Here is a 22,172-nt window from a genome sequence, read left to right on the forward strand (position 1 = left end):
GATCAACAATTGTTTTCTATTTACAGATACATTTTAAAAATAAAACTTGTCTCTTTTCTATTAACATGGAAAACACCCCACCCCACTCCCGTTCTTGTTGAGTCTTTTTTATTTTTAAACAACAAATAAATAATCAACTTTAGTCATCTTGTTTTCAGGGGAATTACTCACTATATTTTCTACTTACAGTCACCGGGGCTGATGTTGGGATCTGTGATCAGTTTCCTGTTGTTACACATAGCTTTTCTCAGTGGTGAGAGAGAGATCATATACAGAGTACACACAGAGGGTTGAGATAGCAGCTGGTTTATCTTACTTCTGATATGACTTTTAAAATATGAATTTTAAAAGTATGTCTTTTAGTATACCAAAATAGCATGTTCCTGATGCTTCTCACTGGATGCAATCCCTGCACAAATGCTTTCTATGCAATTAGATTTGGGGGCTCAACTTCCATTTTTTAAATCTGTGAAAGCATTGGTTATGCCAACGGCCCTGGAGAGGGCCACTCTGTTTTAGTGCAATTTACATGTATCAGGACAGGACAGAAAAGGGACAGTGTATTAAAAACGAAATGAAACTGTAATCTTGTTCAAGCCTTGTCATGCTGAGGACGTTTGTAAATATAAAAAAAAAATTGTATGATTTCACTTACATGAGATAACTGGAATTGTCAGATTCATAGAGAAAGAAATTGCAGTAGTGGTTACTAGTGGCTGGGGGCAAGGCGGAATGAGGAGTTACTGTTTAATGGGGACAGAGTTTCTGTTTGGGAAGATGAAAAAGTTCTGGAGATGGATGGTGGTGTTAGCTACCAACAGTGAGTGTACTTAATACCACTGAGCAGTATACTTAAAAATGGTGAAAATGGTAAATTAGATGCTATGCCTATTTTAGCACAATAAAAAAATACACATTCATGGAAACAGGGCATTTAAATCATTATGTATAATAAAGTGAGAAGTTAGTTGTGATTTGCAAGGAATTATAGAAATTATAGGGAGAAACAGAATCTCAAGAAAAAGAACTCTCATTTTACAGATTCAGGAGTGGAGGCCCAGAGAACACGTGCCTTCTTAATGACAAGCACCCAGACGGCAGGACCCCCACACAGGGCTCTTTGCTGACCCTGGGCTGCCTTCCCTCCTCCCCCAGAGGGGCCATTCCTTATTCCGAGTAAACGAGCCATTGATTAGATGGGCTTCATGATAAAGACCTGCAGTTAGGACGTTTTAATCCTTTAATCTAGACGGTTCACGAGTTCCACTGGGGAACACTGGTGTGTCTCTGGGGGCAGGCTCCTAGATCACAGACTGGTTCCACTGTGCCCTGTGACCTCAGAGTGCCATTAGATGGCAGGCCTTTATTTCAGGGGAAAATCATGTTTGAAACAAAGTGTGTCCCTGGCAGCTTGCAGCAACACTGACTGCTCAAAAGGACAGTGCGGGGCTTCTCAGCATGTAGACGCCGTGGCTATACGAGAGCTTTGAGCTTGGGAGGGTCTCCTTGTGCTTTTGCAACTTCAGTTTAGGTTTCATTTGCATCTACTATTTGTAAGCGCATTTTTCTAAAGGAAGTATACATGTGAGAATTATCTACATGATTTTTGTAGGTGGCTTATATTAGCTCAGGAGCTAAAAAACACCCTCACAAAACAAATATCAGTATCCATTCTATGGCCTCGGAGTATCATTTCCCATACCTTTTCTATGATCTGTCTTTATTTTTGACTCTAATATGTATCCGTTATCATACAGAAAGGTTCTTGAGCCATATTTGATATATTTTAAAACTTCTACCCCAGTGGAATTAACAGTAGTTGTATTTAATTCCATGCAAACTGTTGTCCCAGTTGTAGACAGTTTACCTACTTCCTGATAGCAAATACCACACTGGCGTGAGGTTTTGTAACACAGCTGTGCCCATTTCCAGCATTAGTAATCGTGTGTGGAGGTGGCAGCAACATGAAGACATTGCCTGAGCACGGGACCACAGATGCCTTAACGTGTGACGGGCATCTTGGTGAAACAAAAGCATGACATACTTTTTCTTTCCAAATGAGGCAGTGCCACAACTTAAAAAGCCAGTTTGCCTTTTGCTTTCTAAAATACATCTTGCTGGAGAAAACGGTTATTAAATCCCATCCATTGTCTGTTTAAAATAAATACCATTCAGAAAAGCATGGCATGAATGGCCATACTTCTGATGGGTTTATAACTGTAGGTTGCACACCATCCCATCGTGAAACCTGAAATATCACATTCAACATCAGGTTTATTCCATGCTATTGCTGTGGTTACTTTTGTAATTCAACCAGTGGGGTGTTTTAGGCTAAAGTATATTTCCCCTAAGCTGATAAGCATTTTCCTGATTCTAGGCTCCATCTGAAATTGAACACACATATTCAGCTGGGGACACTTAGATGGAAGAAAAAGAAGAACCCAAAGTTAAGGAAAAGTCACCAAGAACAGTTTAGTGGCTAAAAAAAAGAAAAAAAAAAAGGCTCTTAAGAATTAAGAATGTTGAGTTGCTTGAATGGAGCTTGGGCAGGAAAAAGACTGTAACTCTCACATATGTGAAGGTTACTGATACCCAGAAGGTAAAAGAAGTATTTAGCATGCTGTAAAGAAGGGTAACCAGAGTAATGGGGCAAAACCAAGGGAGGACGTCCTGGAATGTAATATTAGAAATGAACTCCCAAACAGGGAAGTGTCCATCCGAGTGTGAAATGGGTTTATCCGAAACGAGCTGCCGGCCAGTTCCACTGACATTGCAAAGAAGGTTTGAATAAAAAGCTAATGAACAGGAAGAAGAAAGAGGCAAATGGGGTGTGTGTTGAGGGTGGTGGAATATGAAGGGTGGTGTATTCGTCCTTGCCGGGGCTGCTGGCCTGAGGAATGGTGGTGGAATTTATTTTACAGAGCATCTTCTGAGCAGCAGGAGAGTCCTAGAAGCCAGTTTGACACTAGCAAGACCAGCCCTGAATCAGGGACTGCTAGATGCCCGGAAGCTCCCCTGCATTTATGTTCCTGAAGTCGGGTTTTGTATCACCTTATGACTATGGCTTCCCAAACTTGGCAGTCAGTGTCCAGGCAAAAGCCTCTCTATTACTGTGAGGTAGTGTTTAACGGAGTCACAGCTAAGAATTACAGAGAAAATCATAATAGGTGTATTTTTTTTATTAAACATTTTTTGACTTTACAAATAAATTGCAGAATTCTCACGATTGTTGAAATATTTTCCATTAAAACTGGAGTTTATTAAAGGTGCCTGGAAGGATGCCCCCTGCTGCCTCCCTGGGTCATCACTTTAAATTTGTTCTTTCTTCAGAGGCCAAGATTTATTTCTGTAGCAGGGGTTTCCAGTGTTGTGCTTACAGTCCTGCAATAAGTCTTACTGGCTTCGTGTCCTGACCTGCTTTTAAGACAGTCCTCCACTGTGCTAGGTAGGCAAAGCGATACCTTTTTTTTTTTTTTTTTTTTTTTTTTTGAGACAGAGTCTTGCTCTGTCACCCAGGCTGGAGTGCAGTGGCACGATCTCAGCTCACTGCAACCTCTGCCTCCCCTGGTTCAAACAGTTCTCATGCCTCAGTCTCCTGAGTAGCTGGGACTACAGGCATGCACCATAATTCCTGCCTAATTTTTCTGTATTTTTAGTAGAGATGGGGTTTCGCCATGTTGGCCAGGCTGGTCTCAAACTCCTGACCTCAGGTGATCTGCCCACCTCGGCCTCCCAAAGTACTGGTTGGGATTACAGGCATGAGCCACTGTTCTGGGCCCAAAGTGAAACTGCTATAACAAGGTAAGGGCAACTTTTCCCAGAGTTAAAGGATGGTGCTCCATGGAATAGTGAGAGTCTAGGACCAAAGCACCTTTTCTCTTTAATTTCTTCAATTGCTTTAAAAATATTCTATGTAATAGGCATCTGAGTCCATAGGGAGGCTGTGGCTTCCTCCAGGGTCTCTCTGAATGAGGTCAGTTTTTATGTTAATTTTTACCCTTCCTTTTTCCTCTCATCCCAAACCATTTCTCCTCTTGTCATCCTCTTTTTTCTCCTCCTTTTCCTTCTTATTCCTCCTCTTGACTTCGTTTTTGGCTTTTTATTTTTTGCCAATATACATAAAATTGCTTTTTTTAAAAAAAGATCACAGATGAGATTTTAATATTTTTTTTTTCTTAAGAAACAATACGAAGGACTGGGCGCAGTGGCTCACTCCTGTAATCCCAGCATTTTGGGAGGTCAAGGCAGGCAAATCACCTGAGGTCAGGAGTTCGAGACCAGCCTGGCCAACATAGTGAAACCCCATCTCTACTAAAAATACAAAAATTAGCCGGGCATGGTGGTGCACACCTGTAGTCCCAGCTACTCAGAGGCTGAGGCAGGAGAATCGCTTGAACCTGGGAGGTGGAGGTTGCAGTGAGCCAAGATCACACCACTGCACTCCAGTTTAGGGAAAAAAAAAAAACTTCAACACAAAAAAAAAAAAAAAAAAAAAGAAAAAAATGAAACAAACAAAAAAGAAATTAGACAATAAAACCACCCATACTATATTAGTCTACAGAAAGAAAAAAAAAACCAAGGCAAGAAGCAAATAACTCCAGAAGTACAACTTTTATTTTTCTAGTTGTGAAGTGACTCCAAGAGGATTCTGCTGCCACCAGGTGGGTGGCAGGCACCCTGTTGGTGGCGTGTAAAGGAATGAAAAGCCACAATGGCCAGGGGGGTCCAAGAGAGGCTGTTGCAGGGAGCCCACCCACTCAGCCTTCCCCATGACTGCAGCTGCCCACTCCCTTAAAGTGGGACTTCAGGCCAACAGGAGAAGATCTCAGGCGAGAAGAAACAGTCCAGCCAGGAGCTCCTCTGGGAAAATCTTGTAGGCTACATGCTGATGAGATAGGCCTTCCGCCAAAGGTCACCTCCCCACTCCCTTGGCCAGAAATGAGGCCTGAAATCCTGCTCTTAGAGCTGCATGCACACAGGAGCTTCCTCCGGGAGTTCTCTTAACCACTGGTCTGGGAGAAGAGATGGCACAGATGGCCTCCCCGGTCTTTCCAGGGCAGAGTGCTGGGGGCGGAAAGGAAAGGAAGTGCTGACTAGTTCAGGAGATGGGGTAGGCATGGGGCTGGGGACAGTCCAGGGTCACTACGGCCCCAACCTGGCCTGGTGAGAGCCAGAGGAACAGGGAAAGAAAGTCTAAAGTAGTCTAGACTCAGGAAAGAGAATAAAAACTCTGTGTTTTTTTTTTTTCTTTTCTTCTTTTCCTGCCACATATAGTCTTGTGCTCTCTCTGGGCTGTTTCTACTAGTGGAGGGGGCCCAGGGACCTGATAACAGGTGGATGTGTGTTAAATAAGCAACTCAACCAATGAATGAATGAATCTGCCTCTCCTACCTCTCTGGACAGTTTTGCAGTTTAGGTGAAACTCTATGTATAAAAGCTTTTGTGAACTGGGAGATACTTTGCAAACCCAAAGTTATTAATAGTAATAATTTTATAAAATTATAATTAATGATACTGCTATTCAAAAGATCAATCTAATACACTTTTTTTCTATGAAAGAACCATCGGATTCTTTCCTTGGCATGAAAGCCCTGCTTCCCCCAACACAGGTGGACTCCCTCTACAGGGTTATTGCATCATAGACCTGACCCAGTGTGACAGACAGGTGGTTCTGAGTTACCAACAGCCATCCATCTTTCAGCAAGGGTGCCCTCCCATTTTACTTGTTCTGCGCATGAGAATTTTCAGCAGAACCTTGGATTAGGTGTGCCAGACATGTTCTACCCTTGATTGTGAAGATTATATGCACTCTCACCTTCTGAGATAAATGTTATTAAATTGGATAAACAGCCTTTGTGTAGTTTTGCTTTTCTGTTTTATCTCAAGGTACTGCTGACATGGCTCACAGGGCAACCTGTGAATAGATTTTTATTTGTGTCTACGTCGGTGTGAAAGGCTTCATCTTGGCACATACTTATCTCTCAGACAGTGGTATGAATAAATGAAGGAATGCACTGACAAACAAATATACAGGGTGATTCCAGAAAGGCACACCTCCCAGGATAAATACAATGACAGTGGTGAGTTTGCTCTAGGTCTACTAAGGTCTTATGCTTAGCAGAGATCTGAACACCCAATGCTAAAGATAGTTTTTTTGCTTTAGAAGGCTTAGTGTGCAGGAGATGGCAAACTACATCTTAAAAACTGAGAGTCCTGTTAAAGCATGCCAAGATCCATTGTGCTCCAGGCAGTGTGCTTCGTGCTTAGAGAGACAGGGTGAGCTAAGTTGGCCCTGGCATCTGTCCTGGAGAAGTCACACTCCAGTCAGGAAGGCAGGAATGTGGACCAGACCTACAGCCTCTGGGAGAGGGTGTCCATAAGCTGCGAGGTGGTAGCCACTGACTCTAATGGCAGAGAAGGCAAGGACATCGGCAGTCCTTCTCTAACTGTTGACTTATTGTTATCTGTGGCGGATTAACCGCCCCTCTGTTAACGTCTGCCTCTCTAATGAGGATATTAAGAGTAGTTGCCTCAGAAGGTTGAGCAAATTTGATAATTTACACCCTTGTGTAGTTGTCCCTTGGGATCCGTGGGGAATTGGTTCTGAGATCTCCTATGAATATCAAACTCCAAGAATGCTCAAGTCTCTGATATAAAATGGCACAATATTTGCCCACAACCTATGCAGATCCTCTCGTGTACTTTAAATCGTCTCTAGATTAATTATAATATCTAATACAGCATAAATAACATGTCAATAGTTATAATATTTTTATTGACTTTTTGATTGTTTTATTATTTTTTAAAAATATTTCAATCCATAATGGGTTGAATCCGATAATGTGGAACCCACAGATATAGAGGGCCAAGATAGCTCAGTGAGTGACAGTTCCAGCCTTGCCCAATCCCTGTACCAATCTGTGCCAACCTCGGAACTGTGGCTGAGTCCCAAGCTAGGGAGTTGGTTCACGCCATTCATCCCACCACTGCAGTCAGATTCAGTAGATGCTCACCCAGCAACAGCTCTGAACCAGACATCATTCTGGGCAGGGGCTAAAGTAAGAAGCATAGACCTTGGCCCTGCCCTCCCCACCTCAAGAGCCCAACAGAGCCAGTCTCCACACTTGGGACTCCACTACCTGAGGGTAGCCTGAGGCATGTAGCCTGTGTGTTGCTCAGTGGCAAGGTCCATCCTCCCAGTGCCAGGGAAAAGGATGTGACCCTCAAACCACAAAGTAATACTTGGACTCCTCTTTAGCTGGGGTGGTGGCAGCTGGAGAGAGCCCCACTTGCTCATCTGCGCCAGCTTCCCAGTCCCTGCAACCAGCAGTGGCCATCCTCTGGCCACCCCCATGAAAGCACATAAAAGGGTAGAGGAAGCCACAACCCCAGAATTGAGGTGAGGTGGAGTTTGAGGACATAGGTTGCTTTTCACTTATCTCCGGCAAGAACCATGTTATAGATCATTGCTACAGCGACGATTTTATGCTTTTGATTGGACACTAGTGAAAAATGGCAATGGTTTCTCAGTTACTTCTTGAGAAATAAATTGTGGGTAAATAACATCTGCTTAAAGCTTGGAAACCCAGTTTCCTTTGGTTTGTGTTTTTAAATGCTTTGACAATGCGGTTTGCTTTTATACTCCAAGAAAAAAAAAAAAACAAGTAAATGAAGGCTGACAACTAGGTGAGATCCACAGCTAACCTCTTCTAACAGGTTGAAGTCACCCTGGACACCCAGGTTGGTGACAAAGGGCAGAAATTCAGTACAGAAATAGGACCTGCTCCAAATGCTCCATCCCCAAGATTCGGATGAAGAAAATATGTATTTCATGACAGGTCAAATGTTGCCATCCTTCTGAGGGAAAATGTAAATGAGGATGCCTTTAGGGATTATCTATGTTGTCACTAAACTAAGACATTTGCGCTTGCCTGTGCCAAGTGAAGATTGCTGCTGCTGCTGTTGTTCTCTCGAAGTGATTAGGGCTCATTCCCTAGCAACAGGCAGCAGCAGAAAGGAAGCTTTGCAGGCAGAGACACCGAATAAACGTAGTGGGAACAGTATCAACAGCAAGCCCAGTGATGAAGGGAGGGGCACGTGGGGCATACCACATTGCCTCCCTGGCTTCTCGTCTGCACCTGGGGGCAGAGGCAGGTGGGAAGGAGACCTTGACAACGTGGGAAGTCCCTTTGATTTGCTGAAATGGAGGATTTCACATTTTATTGTGCAGGCTAGCATTGCCATTCTGGATTTGTTCCATCAGAAGTGCTTTTGTGATTTACTGTAACTCTTTCTTTATTTGTCCTCCTTGAAACCGATCCATAACTCCAATTTGCTGATTGGCTGTCCCTGGTACTTCAGTGTGCTGGCACAACTTCAGTCTAGTGTTCAAAGGAGCTGGCAGAAAGGGGTGTCTCAGCGTGGAGGACCTAGAGGCAGAGCACCCTGGTGCTTTGGGGGAGAGTGAAACCCCTTCATTCCACTCCTCCTTGCAGATCAGCTTTCCTGGTATTCATGCACTGGTTCTGATAACATCTCAAATGATGGCCACAGCTCAGGCAAGTAGAAGAGAACTCTTAATAAATCAAGTCCGGTTGCCTTTGAATTTATAAAATATTCAAAGTTGCTCTTTCCTGCTAAGAAGACAGGTGCAGAACAGGTAATAGGCCACAGTCATTGTGTCCCCTGCTTGCTCCCTGGGCCGCTGGCCTTCTCCCTTTTCTAGCTGCTGTCAGAGCCCTGGTAGGGGATTTCACCTGGCCTGGGTCTCCTGGGCTTGAATGGCAACCTGTATGGACAGATTTCATGCCGCAGTTCTGTTTCAAACAAGATGGTTGATAAGGAAATAATTGGGTCTGGGAAGAAGGCCTTTTTAAAGCAAACTATGGAAAATAATTGATGAACAGCGTAGTTTTATAACTCTTTTTTTCCATTACACTTTAAAAACTATGTTGCTAACTGCACATAACACTGCATTCATATCCTGGGACTGGTACCCCTTGACCTCTGCCATATGAGTTAAGGTAGAAGAAGGTTCATACGGAACAAAGTTTCAAAGTTGAATGAACCTTTTTTTTCCTGGAACTTCACTGACCATTTTCATTTCTGTTCGAGAGATCTGTGCAGTCTTGTGCATGAGGTTCTGTGATTCAGGGTTGTTATTGGTTACAGAGTGCCAATTTCACTTGGGTCTGTTCTGGTTTGTCTTAATTTCTCTTTTAATAACTAAACATTCACCAGATGTTATTCTTGTAACAATTAGATGGTAGTGATTCATGTCTCCATCTCTTGACAAAATATAAAGCATTAAATCTTGATCACTAAACACACTGACAATACTGCTGAACCATGTTCCTGGTTGAAGATACCTGAAGGTTGACATTTATATGGGATCTTTTGCTGCTGCTTTGATATGACTTCTACCACGATAGCTTTCAACAGGGTAGAACATTTGCTGTCACTCTGGGTTTTCCTTGGTGTCGACAATTTTTAAGTGTTAACCGAAGGAAATCCCATCTTGTCAGAATGTTCTTTTCAATATAAGTTGCAGTGAAGTAATGGGCTAGAAAGTTGTGGATCCTTCTTGATTTTAGGAAGCACATGCCTATTGGAAATTCTTTCTGCTCGTGTTCTGTTCACTGCGGTATTTTTGCCTCTGTCACCATCCTTAGGACTAGGTGCAAAAATAGGCTTATGTTCCACGTGTCAACTGCAGCTCCACCTTGTTTTTAATAGATCATAGGTGAGGAGGTGAGAGGACATGGGAAGGATTGGTATGAAGTAAATAAGAGTTAAATCTTTTAGGCCGGGGGTGGTGACTCACGCCTGTAATCCCAGCACTTTGGGAAGCTGAGGCGGGTGAATCACCTGAGGTCAGGAGTTCGAGAACAGCCTAGCCAACATGGTGAAAACCCATTTCTACTAAAAAATACAAAAATTAGCTGGGCCTGATGGTGGACTCTTGTAATCCCAGCCACTAGGGAAGCCGAGACAGGAGAATGGCTTTAACCCAGGAGGTGGAGGTTGTGGTGAGCCGAGATTGCGCCATTGCTCTCCAACCTGGGCAACAGAGTGAGACTTCGTCTTAAAAAAAAAAAAAAAAAAAAAAAAAGAGTTAAATCTTTTCAGATTTCTAGGCTGGAAATCAACAGAACAAGGTCTCCTTGCAGAAGTTGTTATATCTCAACTAAGTATAGACTGGAGATGAATCTGACAACCTGTGACATCTTTAAATGTCAAACCCACCGCACATCACAGATGACATCGTACCTGATGATCAAACTCCCTTTAAAATATACTTCATGTAAATACATTTTTGCGAAACCACAAGCTGTTTCTCTCAGTTTTGTTTTCAGCTGGCTTTGATAAGGAGATGGGTTGGCAGCCTACAGCTAATTAAGCAGCTTTCAAGCCAACATCAATGAAAGGTTTTAGGTGACTCTCAGAAATATACTCCACTCTTCATGGTCCAAGGGTATCCACCATGCCTTTTAGTTGTACTAACAGACCCTGTCAGAAGAGAATGATTTTGCACTAATCTGAGTTTAAGACCAAAATCATCTTGTTCTCAGTGTTGTAGATCCAGTACCTACAGCTGTCTTGTCAACTCACAATAGCATCAGCACAGGGGGCTGGATTCATGTTCTAAGAAATGCAATTCACCTTTCTAAGCTCACTTATATATATATTTGTATCTAATATTTTGTAAATTTCTTAAACTTGTTACACATTTAATTTTAGAACTAGAAATCAATTTTATTTGTTTATTTGTTTTGTGAAAAATAGAAAATGAAGTGCAAGAGACCCTCATTTCTGGGGCAAGAATTCTGAGTTTCTGGATTTCTTTCTTTCTTGTCTGCTGATTTTTCCCCCCAGTTGCAGTTATTTATAGGTTTTGGTAAATTATTCATTGCTTTAAAAGAGAAAAAACTTGATTTTCTAACTCCACAGTTGAGCTAGCCCTAACCTCTAAAGCCAGATTGCTTTAACAAAATTGTCATCCTTTTTTACATGACAGATTGGCTTCAAATAAAATGGTAAATGGGAGGAAAACTATATTTTACATACACTTAGGAATGCCTCTAAACACAACAGAGTTTTAAAAGCATCTTGGTGTTTTAACAAATGCATATTGTGAAAAAGAGGAAGAATAAATTAACTAGATTGCCTGTGAAGTAATTGTGCTAAAAACATTTATTTTTAATACATGAGAGTTCACATTTTGATTCATATACTTGCAAAAGAAAAGTGGGAATTTTTTGCTTAATGCTTTGACTATTTAAGGAAAGCTTGTGTGTGGTGCCACTCTGCTTTTAAGAAATTCCAGAGGTACAGACACACTTGAGGGTGAACTTGAATTTGTTCCGTGGGCACGGCCTTTTCTGTTGTGGTAAAACAAAGTTAAAATGACAACGGTTCTGAAGAAAGTGCTTCAAGACCATGTCCTGTTTCACTCTTTCCAGATGACTAAAATCACCCTCATTTCCCAAGTCTTACATCGGGGGAAGAGGATATGTGTGGTTTAAAAGAGTGGCAAGTACTAGTTAAGGTCAGGCTTTTTCTGAATGTGAACATTCAGTCTTGCTGCATGAAGATAGGGGCAGGTATTTTAGAGTGAAATTCTCATACAGAAAATGTCTGAAAGTAACAAATTAGGTGATTACCACAGCCTCCTTATTTACTGTAATCTCTAATCGCTGTGCTTTTTTCTCAAGGCTGTTTTGTCTGTTTTTAAATACTGTTGTCTTACATAAGTCAGGCAACTTGCTTTAAAATACCAGAAGAGTCCTATACTATTGAAAAAAAATTGAAATATAAAAAAGTGAAGTATGAATTCTGAGCCACATGTTTTAGATATGGTGTTAAACAACATAACACATGATCTAGAATGGAAGATGTTATTACCTTTATGCTGTCATCAGTCAACTTGACCAGAAGCAATGCCCACCTTTCACTGAGAATCTTTTAAACTGACTACAAATGTCCCTATTCTTCTCAATGATTTAAAATGTCTTGTGCTAATTTTTCTATCAGCCAATATGTATTTTTCAGGGTTCTTCCTGAATTTTGTTACTTGCTTTTAGTTTTCTTTACTGTTTATTTGCTGGTTTATGTTTTATGAAGAAATCCACTTTCAGAAGAAATGATGACTTATTTTCTGTGGGTGTTTCCTTTCTTTACTACTTTAAGAATTTTCAAGTATAAATAAATTGTGAGAATACATATTTATATAAGGATAGTGGGAAGAGTTAACTAATTTTTAAATTGAAATGAGAGAAATACTGGGCTGACTCTACTGGTGTTTTTCAAAGTGTTCCTCAATTTAACAAAGCAAAGCACTGAGTAGTATTTCTTTCTAATATAGATGTTTATAAACATCTTCTAAATGTAAATAGCAAGGACTAATGCTCAAAGCATTGTCTGAAAAATCTAGAAATATCTGCAGGCTGCTATGAACAGTTCTGTCTCTTTATGGAGAGTTGTTTGGGCTTTTTAGAAACTCATTAATTTGATTGTAAGCGCCTCAGTGTTATCAGGAAAAGAAGCTTTAGAAAATGGTTTCAGAATGTGTCATTTTCTCCTTGTTTTAATCTGAGACAGTGTGTGGGCATGCTGGTATTTTAAAAGGCTAAAAATGTTGTACATATTGCTGTGTCTTCAAATATGAGGGAAGATTACAAACAGAAGTTTTCTTCAGCCCTCTGTCTGAAATTCTGCTTTTCTTCTGAGTAGTAATTCTTGAATTTTTACGAAGGAATCTTTCATTCCTTTTTCTTCATTTTCGATTTGTTGTTGTAATTCAGCAAAACAAATTTTTAAAAAGCCAAATCAATTTTCTACCATTTTGATCTTAATATTTAATGCTTTATAAAATAAAACAATGTGTTTCAATTTTAACTAGTTTCATTTTTTTTTATGAAATGTTTTGCGGTATTAGACTGTCATTTGGTTTCAATATTAATATATAACATGAACTACGTGGGTGTCACTTATTTTCAGTAGTAAATAACTGCTTAACCGATTACTTTACTTTAACATAGTTCTATTGTCTTCTTGAGCCTCGGGATCTGCATTTTCAAACAATATTTGGTGCGTGTTTTTGCAAAATAGCATTTACATATTGTGTCATTAAAAACGGGTTTCATGGTGTCATGGTGGTCGGAATCAGGGAATGTCGTGTAGTTGGTTTCAAAATCCATCAGTATGTTAATCATTAATTATTCTTTTTCCAGGAAAAACCTGATGAGGTTGTATCAGAATTTGAATTTTCTAGAATTCTTTTTTTTTGTTTTTTTTTTTTTTTTTTGCATTTAAAAAAAGTTGTTGCATTTTAACCTTAAAGGGGGTTAATTTGGTAAGAAGAGGTATCTTTTCTGTTTGTATTGTGGCTTGTTCATTTTCTCATAAACTGTATTTGGTAGCTAAAATGTTGAAAGCAGTTTGGGAACAAAATGTCTGCTCAAACCATGACAAAATTGGCCACAATTTGCCGATTGGGCTGATAACAAAAGCCAGCAACACAAAATAGGTAGAAAAACAGTTTGTTCGGTGATGTGAGACCACTGAAGTTCTTTTTTGCATGTTTTTTTTTTCATTCTGATGCTTATGTTGTGATGGAAATACATGAAGTTTCTGCTCACCCATAGTTTCTGATTAACCATTTCATCTTTGGATTTCTTTTAAAACTTCTGAAAATAAGCTGCTCGCCGGGCACCTGAGACAAATTTGAAATAAGAGCCAGCTCTGCACCTAAACCTTGTGTTCTCTCTCCACTCCACATGGTTGTAACTGTCCCAAAGCTCAGATTTTGATCTTTTAAAGCAGCATTTAAATTCCATCCCCCATCTACCCAAATCTTCAACATTGAATTGTATGGCTGTTACTACACTTTTGCTAGTTGAAACAAAAATTCTAGTTTGCAGTTTAAAAGTTCTCTACCTGGGCATATACAGTTGAACAAAAATCTTAGCAGCTGGAAGTAAATATTGACTCTCATATTATCTTCGCAGACTGTAAGCAACTATTAATGTTTTACATGAGACAATACAATTTTTTTTCATACCATAGAACGAGATAATAGCCTTCTCTCCCTTGCCTCTGCCGTGGTAACTTCTCACACCTTGTGTTGTCTCTGTGTGTGTGATGGCCTTATTTTTTTGGTCTTAAAAATCAGATACTCCAGGACAATAATTAGGATGAGGTTTATGTTTCTACTTATCTAATCTTTGTTTTCACAAATAAATACAAATAACTCAAACTGAAACTTGATGGCTTTGGTGATAATATAATAGCAGCCACGGGGAAATTTTCTTCATTCTAATGTTCTTTCACAACCCACATTCAGTTTCGGTAGGAAAATTATTAACCTTTTCAACAGCATGCTAAAATATGGGTTCACAATAGACTCCTGAGTATGATTTGCAGGTTTTGGTTCTATTTTGAGATTTTGGTGTACAGTTTTTCTCTTTTTTCTCTGTTTCTTTCGTCCGTTCATTCTCTCATACCAATTGCTTTCTTTGACAGCAATCGCAATGACTTCAAATCCTTCAGTTGATATCTTTTCAATGTGTGCACATTATACAGTGTTTGCATTTATTTTTTATTATGAGAAGGGAGAGAATTCCTATTTCCCACTCTCTGACTGATGGGTTCTAGGAAAGAGGACATGTTCTTCATTCTCACTGTTTTTCTCCACTCTAATCCTCACGTGGAGGTTGTGAGTCCTCCACCCCCATTTAAAAAATCCAGTTGAGCCACATTTCCCTGAGGGCATATGACTCCATGTCAGGCGTCAGATCTGACTTCTGTCTGCCTCCAGTGGCCTCCTGTTGGTGTCTGTCACACCAAAGCAAGTTTGCCTGTTTGGGCTTGCTGTCCTAAATGTCTGTACAGCCTCAGGCTTCCATGGAAGGCCTGGGTGGCATTGTCTCCATAGCTGACTGCTGCTGGGGCTGCAGGTCTGGAAGGGCTATGGGAGGGAGGTGGTCATGATCTTGTAACTCTTGTTTCTTCACCTGAAACACACACGAGGGCAGTACCTGGGGCCAGAGAGGCAGGTGAGTGGGAAGATCTCGGATAACTGTTTCTGTTTTAGGCATCCCCTTCTCCAAGCCTGGCTGGGACAGCCACACCTGCAGGGAGGGCCCTGATTGGGGTCGTGGTCCTGCCCTGCATCTGGCAAGCCTGTGCCTCATGTACTCACAGTCACCTTTTTTTAAAATTCTCGTTGATTCTAAGTCCCCACCCTCCCACAGTGCCCTACCCTACCTGTTCCCACTATCCCTGCAAAGTTGAACACAGAAACTGAGAAACACATATTTTATCTGTAACAAATGTGGACATTTCCAGTATTGTAGCCTGGGTTTTTCTTCTTCTTCTTCTTCTGCTTCTCATACTTCCTGTATGAGGTTAGTTTTTAAAAATGATAAACAAACTTTTTTCAACTTTTTTGGGAGGCCTGATTGTCTAGTGCCTCCTACCTGTGCTGCTGTGAGCCTTCTGCTGGTGCTCTCTACCTGGGGACAGATGTCGATGTGAGCAGAGCCTGAAAGTGGGAGTGAGGGATGTGTTGTTTTGCACCCACCTCTCCTCCCCAGGGTTACAGTGAGGAGGGTTGAGCTGGTGAAAACATTTCTATTCTCCTATTTGAGAGAGATGCCAGTAGAAATCATGGCTCAAGTGTTCTGTGCAGGCCAAGTGAGCTGAAGGGCGGGAGGCAAGGGGGATAGGAGCAGGGGTAGAGCATGGCTATAAGAGACATTTGATGTCTAGGGAGAGATCACTGGTGCAGACTGACTACCCCACAGTGCTCAGTCTCACACTGTGAAGATGAGCAACATCTGGAAAAGGAGATTAAGAGATGAAGCATGCTGACATTTCTCCCCAGGTCACCCCAAGAATGTGTTGAAAATCCTGGACTGCTTGCCCTTTCCTCCCCCAGTGAGATCTCAGGAAAGAGCGTCTGGCGAGTGGCTTGGGTACAGTTGACTAAGTGCGAACATCAGTAGCCAGCTGCATGGCCAGCCTGCAAATCACCCGTGGCCCTGCATACAAGAGTCACGAGGAGCAGATATCACTTGCCACCAGCGGTTGTTGCCTGCATCTGAAGCACCTGGGGAGGCTGTGAAACACACATCCCTAGGCTCCAGCCCCAGCGTTTCCCACTTAGAATATCTGGGGTGAGGCTAGAGAATTTGCATTTCGACCAGTTCTCAGGTAATGAGATGCTGCCAGTGCTGAGACTCCCATTGAGAGCCACTGCCTAGAGCCAGGGTAGTGCAAATGCCTAAAACCATGTCTACTGGATTCTGCAGGTTGCCTCCACGTTTTTAGTAATGTCACTTTGTGTGCCCTACCACCAACTTAGAGTCCACACCAGCCTTTCAGAAGGCCCTTTGCATTTCTCAGTAACTGCACAGCAAGGTTATCTGTCATCTTGGCCTTTTACCGTGTCCATCAGACTACAAAGGGGCTAAAATGTTTTTGAGGTTTGATTCTTAAAAAATGGGCTTTATTTTACAGGTAGTGAAAGGGTCCAGGTGTGGTGTATGGTGTGGCTAGACTAAGACACAATATACCAAGGGCTGACCCTTGGGTTGCTGCCCCTTGACTGTTTCTACCTTTGCTATAAACTGAGGGAAATGTCATAGGTTATTTCCTACATAGAACACTCTTGACACAAGTGATGCCATCTTAGAAAAAGACTTCATCTTATGTGTCAAAAGGCATCATGCCAGCCAGGAGCAGTGGCTCACACCTGTAATCCCAACATTTTGTGAGGCCGAGGCGGGTGGATAGCCTGAGGTCAGGAGTTTGAGACCAGCCTGACCAACATGGAGAAACCCCATCTTTACTAAAAATACAAAAAATTAGCCAGGCATGGTGGCACATGCCTGTAATCCCAGCTACTCAGGAGGCTGAGGCTGGAGAATCGCTTGAACCTGGGAGGTGGAGGTTGTGGTGAGCTGAGATTGTGCCATTGCACTCCAGCCTGGACAACAAGAGCAAAACACTGTCTCAAAAAAAAAAAAAAAAAGAAAAGAAAAAAAAGGAATCATGCCAACGGGGACCAGATGGCCATCTAATCAATAATGACAACACCTAACCAGATAGGGACATCACCAGTCCTCTTTTACTATCAGTCCTTGCCAAAGGACTTGGGGCTATAAGAAGAGCAGGACTTCTCCAGCTTGAGATGGTCGTGGTAACAGAGCCTTGCTCTGTTGTTGCTCGTGATCAGCACCCGGCATCTGCTGCCAAAGATTCTGCCCACATCAAAGACTCTTTCTTGACGTCTGTCCGGAACAGGCCAGGACACTCTCATCCACGTTGCTCTCATTGGATTGGCTCATTAAACTTTTCTTCTATTCCCTTCTTCCTCTTTTTGTTTTTCCAAAGCCACATTTGTGCTTTTTTAAATCCCCTTTTAACTCAATGTTAAATGTTACTGTTTGATGTGGAATGTTTAATATAGCATTTATATATTGATTAAGTACACTGCTATTTATGGTTTGCAATATTGAGTGACTTGCAGAGTGGCTTGAGCCTGAGTGCTTACAGCTCTGACTACAGATTGAACACGATGTACTAAGGAGAATCACCTCCTTGGGAACTCCATGTAGCTTGTGTCTTTTGGGATTGAAATGGCGTCAGTAAAAGTCTGACCCTGTGGAAAGACACAAACATGCATGGACCTGGCTATGTCTGATGAACTACCCAAAGGTGAGTGAGCCTGGAAGACCTCAGGGGGTCAGATGTTTGAAAGGGCTCTGAGTGTCCTGACAGACAGTAGAGCCTCACCATCAGTTTGCTATGTGGAAGGCTGCATGCCTCTATTTCCCTGTTAGTTGTTGAACTCCCTTGAGCTCATGTCCTTCCTGGGTGAGAGAGATGACCCCAATAGCCCCAACCTGAGAGGACTGGGGTGATGTTTGAAGGAAACCTTGCCTGGGGAGCAACAGCTGGCCTGTGCTACGTGCTCAGTAAATGGTGGCCAGGAGGAGCCCATGTGTGTCCTGACATGCTCTGCTGATGGGGTTATTGAATAGTCCCCACTCAAAGACACAGAACCTTTCTGACCACGTGTAGGTCTGTAATGATGCATGGAGCACTTTGCAGAAACTGCTTCTCAGGGGAGGCCCCTTTGAAAAGGTGCTAAGTCTGCTCAGAGATACATGGCCAGAGCTCTCGACGTGGGAGCCTCCGTCAGAGACAAGGGCAGGGGGACTCATGTGCCGCTGCCTGGCTCCCCTGCCCTGACAGCTCTAGCAGCACACGAGTCTGATTTATACAAAGAACCCATCTTACGTCGCCCTAAAATAAGTCTGTGATAAGCAATATACTTTTTCTGAGTGTGTGGTCTAGGTTTTAATATTCTGAAAAATAAAAACAGTGGACTCCTGAGAGCAAACAGTTTGGTGATTACTGAGCAGGCTCCATCCTCCTTGGCGATTCTTTTGAAATCTCAAAGAGCTGTATTCCTATACTGTTAGAAGCTGATGTGAGTCAACACAGACAGGGTGTGAGTTCCTCACTTGTCCCTTTTCTATGTGTTGATGAAGATCTTGGTGCTGCCAACAGGGCAGAGCAAGCCAAGCATGTCTTTGTATGTGGCTGGCTGGAAGCTCCGGCTTGGGCTCTCAACAGTGAGGTACTGGCAGTTCCTTGGATATCACAGCAAATCGAAGCTTGTGGTCTTCACTTCCTCCTGCCTTGAGACTTACTGCCCAGAAGGTGGAGGCTTGGATGAATCGACTTCAGAAGCAAAACAGCCTTCCTTGGGGGTGGGGCTGGGGGTGGGCACCTGTCACACTGTTTCTCTCCCCTTGTCAGTTTCCCATGCCAGCAGCCTTTCCTCTGATTGTCGTCCGGAACAGAAGGAGCATGATTTGGGAGCTAGCTCTCGAAGGTTGCCTGGGCTGCATTTTGGGCCCCCGATGAGGGCTTCTATTCAGGGTGGTACGTGTGACCCTGAGGCCATCTCTCAGATCTGGGGAGAAGTGAGGTTGAGACCTACCTGGGGCCTTCTCAATATTAGACACCAGCAGAAACAGCAAGTCAGCCAGACCAAGAGTCAGAGTGGCCCTGTCTGTAACGAGAAGCTTCTTCAGGGCTCTCCCAACACTGGGAGGCACTGGTGGTCTCCGCCCACTCCCAGTGGACACTGGCATCTAGGAAGCCATGTGTGTGATCCGCTCGGAATTAGGAGCAAAACTTTTAGTTTTTAGATGAAGTGTCGTGTGTTTCTTCAGTGATAACTAGACCCCCAGGCCAACGTGGAGTTGATTCACCCATGCAAAACCTCCCAGACAAGCCAGCTCAGGCCTTGCAATGGAGAGCTGGAATTCAGAGTCTTCTCAGCTTTGGCCAGAAGCCCCTAAAGACTAGGTAGGAGAGACCCAGGTCCCTGTCCCAGTTGTGTCCCTTCCAGAGTGACCTTGGGAAGGTTACCAACTTCCTTTTTCCATGAGCCTCGCTTTCTTCACCTGTAAAGTGAAGGGTTGGTTGGATGATCCTTAAGGGCTGGCCATGTCTCACTCTGTGATTTTGGCCCAAAGGTCCACATGGTTGGGGGTTCCATACTGTAGCCCTCCTGGGCTATTACATTTTGGTTTTTCGTCGCCCTTAGAAGTGGGGGTAACTGGTGAGGGGCACGGGTTGGTAAACCACCTCTCTATTTCAGTGATGAAACTAAAGAAACCAGGTTTCCCCTTCCACCCCTGTTGGCCACTGATGCATTACTTAGTTCCTGTTTCTCTTTGCCCACCCAGGAAGGCACTGCGTATGAAATCCTGGGCCCAGATGCCACATTAGAAAATGCTAGCTCATAGGACTCAAAACGGGAAGCTGGCTTTCCCAACAGATTCATCTGGGCAATGCTCCTCCCAGAATGTGTAGGGATCACAAGGCTGCATTCATCAAGGCTCAGGAAGCTTGGGTTTTCCACTGTCACTAGCCAATGAGGCCTTTAAGGAAAAAACAAATAAGACTGTAGGAATTTGTATGGATCCATCAACTCACTTGTACAAGACATTGGGAAAGATACTGGGGGGTGGGGGTAGCAATACAGAGTTTCAAAAGATAAATAAAGACTGTCACAATAGTCACATGTCCCGGCAGCCAGGGCTACGGGCTCAGGAGAAGCTTTGCTCCCTGGCCTGCAGTGCTGCAAGAGACCCTAGGAGCAGGAGAGCGCCACCAGGCCCTGCAAGCTGGGCAGCCTGCCCTCTGCCACATTTCCTAATGCCACTCAGCAGAACGCTGCTGGCAAAGGCCAGTGTGCAAAAAAAATGTTCTGCCCTATGTTTGGGAAGCGTACAATAATTTAAACAGCTTTCTTATTTTTTAACTTCTCTGGGTACAGCGTGAATGAATCTCAAGAGGAAAGATGAAGCTTTTCCAAAATTACATCCCCTCATCTCATTTTACAGAAAAATTTGTGCCTAATATTAACCAAAGGAAATGGGGAGTGGGTTTTCATGGTGAACTGAGGGTTGCATCTTGGACAGGTTGTATGTGGAAGGGACAGCAGGGTTCTTGATACTTTGCATGGTCATGGGTAGCACGATCCCTTCTTCATCCATAGTGAATATGGCTGGGAACAGCGGGCCATCTTGGCTTTGACATCCCTCTCATGCGGGTGCTGTCCCTGGCTCTCTCCTGGAAAAACTGCTTTCTCCCCCGAGTGTGTCTGAGCAGCAGATTTAAGCATGAAAGTGGTTTTGTGGGGCTACAGTATGGACTTGGGGAAGATGGCACCATCTTTATTTCTGATTCTACCATCCCTCTGTCTGTCTTTGGAAGTATCCTTTCACTGGTTTGGTACACTGAGAATGATTTTCTGCAAACAATGAGCCAAACCATGCTGATCTCAAGCAGCAGAGCAATTATTAACAGAATCACATTCTTTCTGGAGCTGCTGTCAGCCCTGTGCTGTCCTCAGGGCCTCTGCTTGGTCAGGGGCTCCACTTCTCATCTGCCCTTCCCTCTACCTCACCGAGGCTGCTTGGCCCAGACTTACTGTGCTTATTCGATGTACCGGGGAGGCTATGTCTCCTGGGGAGGCTCAGGACCTCATCGGGTTGGAATTCCATGGAGATCTCTCATCGAGTCTCTTTGGGCCCTTGGAGAGTGGAGCTCAGGGCACCACCTGGGCAAATACCTGTGCCGTCCTGTAAGTCCTTGTGTGACTTTCCATCCAGGTCAACAGGGGCATGTAGGGGAAGCGCCTCAGGGCCCATCAGGAGTCAGACCCCGACCAGGAAGTCAGAACTGAGTCAACTTTTCAATAAACACACAGGATGTGTTTTCAGTCTCTTCTGAATTCTGTTTATGTGGACATCCCATGTCCCGCACCACCATTGCTGCCAGCAATGTTTGTCGCTTGTCAATATTTGAACAGATGCTGATAAATCTGATTCTCTGGCTTATTGTGACATTCATGATATGTCTTTCCCTTTTCAGTTTCCATGTACTAGAGTGACTGTCAGTGTGGTTGGCAGTGACCTGTGTTTTTCATGCATGTTTTTGTTTCAGAATAACTGGGAGATGAAACAGGAAGCTCTATGACACACTTGATCGAAAATGACACAGACACCGAAAATCAGGACTCAGCCCCCTCCAACACCTCTACCTGTTGCCCGCCGATCACAGCCGGAATGCAGCTGAAAGGTTTTCCCTGGGGCCTGGTTCCGACCACCCGCTGTGGACTCTGAGGCCTCTGCATTTGTGGGTGGTCTGCCTGTGATATTTGGTCTAGTCTGGTCAGTTTCCCATTTGTCTGGACAGTCTCTATGTGTCTTAATCCTTTGTCCTTCATTAAAAGCAAAACTAAAGAAAACAGACTTGTTTGCTTATTAGCTATCTTTAAACACCGATTGAAAGGATAGTGAATAGTGTTTGAGGGAACCCTGGCATTACCACACGGATCATCTGATGTCTTTAAATGTGTGTTGGGCTTGACTCTGTCATAACTCAGCCATGCTTGCATTGCTGCTTCTTATACCTCTCCAGATTGCTGTAGAGTCAGTGTGGGCAGATTGACATTTGAGAGTAATGTCGGGCTTCATATGGAAGCCTCTTTCCACACCCACCCTTATCATGGCCTGTAAACTGTGACTCCAAGATCTCCATTAACCTTGTGCTTTCCACAGGAGACATCCACCAGCTCTGCT

General features: G+C 43.2%; 1 long non-coding RNA gene across 1 annotated transcript in view; it reads left to right on the plus strand.

Annotated features, from left to right (window-relative positions):
* LOC116526997 overlaps positions 1-21,842 on the plus strand; it is a 67,154-nt gene extending 45,312 nt beyond the window's left edge. Inside the window, exon 2 of the long non-coding RNA XR_004258336.1 lies at positions 21,535-21,842. This is a non-coding gene — a long non-coding RNA (uncharacterized LOC116526997). The remainder of the gene's footprint in view (positions 1-21,534) is intronic.
* The last annotated feature ends 330 nt before the right edge of the window (positions 21,843-22,172 follow it).

The sequence above is a fragment of the Sapajus apella genome, unplaced genomic scaffold, assembly GCF_009761245.1.
Source record: "Sapajus apella isolate SASKATOON/1434 unplaced genomic scaffold, GSC_monkey_1.0 scaffold52, whole genome shotgun sequence".
NCBI lineage: Eukaryota > Metazoa > Chordata > Mammalia > Primates > Cebidae > Sapajus > Sapajus apella.